Raw genomic sequence first — 3,609 nt, 5'->3', positions numbered from 1 at the left:
CTCGATCAAGTATGTAGGAAATAATACACAAAATAATAATTCCTAGGTATCTATCTGGCAGACCTGTGCTTATGTGTGGCCACCTTTAGGCTGTGTGCCCACTATGCGTTTTTTAAGCGTTTCCGCAACGGCAATTCCGCTGCAGAAACGCTTAAAAAACGCTTGGTAGAAGGTCTGCTATGTTCCCCAATGATAATCCGCATCTGCTGTGCACATGCTGCGGAAATTTCCGCTGTGGATTATCAATGCGGAAAAATACGCCGCGCTACCAATTATTTTGTGTAATCGCAGCGTTTTTGCCGCCATTGACTTGCATTGAATTGCATAATATCCGCATGACTACATGTGCACATGCGGATATTTAGCGATTCAATGTGTGGATGGTACCCGGATTTGGAGAAGAAGAGACTCTCCTCCAGACCCGGGTACCATAGTACCTGTAAAAAAAAAAGAATTAAAATAAAAAATATACATTATACTTACCTTCTGATGGCCCCCGGTCTCCATAGCGATGCGTCCTGGCTTCCTGGCAGCTGATGATGGTCTAAAAGGACCTGCCATGACGTCATTTAGTCATGTGACAGGTCACGTGACTGCTGACGTCGGCGGTCGCTTGACCCGTCACATGACTAAATGACGTAATGGCAGGTCCTTTTACACAACCGCAAGACATCGGGAAGACCGGACGCATCGGATAAGGAGACCAGGGGCCGTCAGAAGGTAAGTATAATATTTATTTTTTACCATTCTTTTACGGTCACACTATATAAATCCATACCGGTTGCATGGATTTATATAGTGTGACCAAGTTGTCAAGCACTTTCCAAGTGATGCTAAAATCTCTTGCAAAGCTCTTGACAACCCGCATGCGGAAATGCATGTGAAGAGCGCTTCACTTCTGCTTGTCCCTGGCAGGAAAACTCATAGAATCCGCATGCGTTTTTTCTGTCAGGGAGATGCAGAAACGCTCTGGAAAAATTCTCAGCATTTCTGCATTGTGGGCACTTAGCCTTACTCTGTTTAGGAGTGTAGAAAAGCACAGCGTACCTTGGATTACTTGCATTACACCTCTAACAACCTAAATCCGTTTTGTAGTGGTCAGACATTGTACATATTATGCTTATGTATTACCAGTTTTAAATGCTCACCTGAACTGGACCAAGTGCTGTCATTTTTCTCCACGGGCAGCACTTAGACAATACGTTTGTGTGAATATAGCCTATGAAGCAGCTGGTAATAAACATGTTGAAGGGGTTTTCTGCGAACAAAAGTATATTTTAATCAATAGATCTTGGAATAATAATAACTTCCACAATTGGATGTGTTTAAATAAAATGTCCCTGTGCTGAGATAATGTTATAAATGTGCCCCTGCTGTGTACTGTGTAATGGCTGTGTCTGACTGTGCAGGAGCATGGTCTGATCATACCACAGCTACTGGGCAGGGGGGGAGAAAAAGAGTATATAGCATCGATTAAATCACTGCACACTCTAGTTTCAAGATGCAAACGATGGGTCAAAACGTTCATTTACTGTTGCATTATTCCCTGCACCTTAAATGTGTCTTCAAATAGACTTTAGTTTGCATCTTGAAACTAGAATGTGCGGTGATTTAATCTACGCCGATTCTGGGGATTCCACATCCCGTGTACCTGCACCTTGACCTACAGACTGTGTGCACGCTAATCATCTATATATAAAGAGAGTATATATACATTACAGCAGGGGATCACAGCTGAGTCTTTCTTTGAGCTAAAATATTGTTTAAAAACAGGCATTGAAATGTTTTACTCACAAAAAGAATCCTCTGTGATCCCCTGCTATCCTGCCTGTATCCTCTTTTTCTCCCCCCTGCCCAGGAGATGTGGTATGATCAGACCATGTTCCTGCACGGTCAGACACAGCCATTACACAGTACACAGCAGGGGCACATTTATAAGATTATCTCAGCACAGGATCATTATTATATCACATCCAATTGTGGAAATTATTATTACTCCAAGATCTATTGATTAAAATATACTATTGTTTTTGAGAAAACGACCTTTAAGGATGGGCCGCTACTCATGGACCACTGCTGTGTGCTTGCCCCCAGGCTAAAATTTGCCAGCCAGCCCCTGCTAGCAGTGATATTAGAATACACACTATACATGTTATTACATACAGCATCCTTTACCTATAAAAATTGTATATAATCTCTTCCACTTTTCTTTCCAGTGGGTGTAGTGACAAGATTATGGAGCAGTTGCCGGGACCAGTGCCGCCGCGAGCGACAACAGGGTAGGAAGAGTGGTGATGTGGCTCTTAAAAAGAAAGGCCATACCTATATTATGACCGGCTCCAGTTTTTGACCCTAGTCCTAGATTTTCACCCGTAAGTGGCTATCTTTTTCAGTTTTATTTGTTGTAATGGTTTGATTATTATTTTGCATATTAAAAATGCTTTTTTCTCTGTCATCCCTGACCTTACAGATCTGACTGGACCAAAAAGGGAAATACCTGTAGCCCGGAGGTGCTGGAAGCCAGAGAGGAATCTGAAATGGAGGCCGGAGCTGGGGGCCAGAAAGAAGAAGAGCCTGCGGAGAGCACCAGTACACCACAGCCCCTCGACACCTCCCCTCATGCACCAATAAGCCAGCATCGCTACCGCCCCACCATCACTGGCGTACGTGACATGGGAATACCTGTGAGTGATGATGATGAGAGTTTTTGTCTAAGCCTGGCCCGTTATTTCAGGCACGTTCCCTTTTTATTGAGGCTCCAGACCAGGGCTGCCCTCCAAATTGTTTTGTCTGCCGCTGCGCCACCAAATTTACCGATGGCCATCTTTTAATTCCTTGAAAGGTGGCAACTTTCTGAGGACAACAAAACCCGGTCATTAGACCCCCCCAAGAAGGGCACTCAGCAGACCCACCATCACGGCAGCCACCACCTCCAGTGCCAGCATCACGGCAATCACCACCACCTCCAGTACCAGCATCACAGCAGCCATCACCACAACCTCCAGTCACAGCATCACAGCAACCACCACCAACTACAGTGGCACCATCATGGCAGCCATCTTCAGTGCCAGCATCTTGGCAGCCACCTCCATTACCAGCATCACAGCAGCCAACAACCCTCTCACCAGCATGTCTCTTGCCTCAATCACCCTTGTCTTGTTGGCATGATGGCCAAAACACAGAAGACAAGGCCAGACAAAGATCTGAGATACAGGATTTGTGTGCTGAGATGCCGCCACAGTCACTGAAAGGTGTTACATAGATGCGTATTATATGGACGCTATATGGATGGCATAAGCATGGTCCGTTTGCTGTGCTTTTTTCTTCTCGCACACATTGACTTGCATTGGCGAGTCTCGTCTGATATATGCAGCCACTTGCAGCATGCTGTGATTTTTTTTTCTCAGTTCGATCTGAGCTGGGAAAAAAAAAATCACAGATGAACACATAATCATTCAATAACAGGAGTCAGAGTGCAATCCAATTTTTTTTATCAGATTGCACTCGTGTGATTTATACGCAGATGAGTATGAGCCCTTAGACTCAGCCAAAAGATTGTAGACATAGAGTATATCTTATTGCTCTAATAGGCATCTAGTCATTCAACAG

The 3,609-nt window shown here is 44.4% G+C and overlaps 1 long non-coding RNA gene across 1 annotated transcript; it reads left to right on the top strand.

The window, feature by feature from the left end:
- Window positions 1-2,232: 2,232 nt before the first annotated feature.
- LOC141205003 (uncharacterized) lies at window positions 2,233-3,189 on the top strand. The gene is made up of 3 exons (XR_012275787.1): window positions 2,233-2,372; window positions 2,471-2,684; window positions 2,843-3,189. It is a non-coding gene; the product is annotated as an uncharacterized lncRNA (long non-coding RNA).
- Window positions 3,190-3,609: the final 420 nt, after the last annotated feature.

Source organism: Phyllobates terribilis, unplaced genomic scaffold (genome assembly GCF_046119375.1).
Source record: "Phyllobates terribilis strain yellow unplaced genomic scaffold, ASM4611937v1 Scaffold_138__1_contigs__length_4804227, whole genome shotgun sequence".
Classification (NCBI taxonomy): Eukaryota; Metazoa; Chordata; class Amphibia; order Anura; family Dendrobatidae; genus Phyllobates; species Phyllobates terribilis.
Note: the sequence above shows the minus strand (reverse complement) of the source record. Positions and strands in the feature narration are given on the sequence as shown.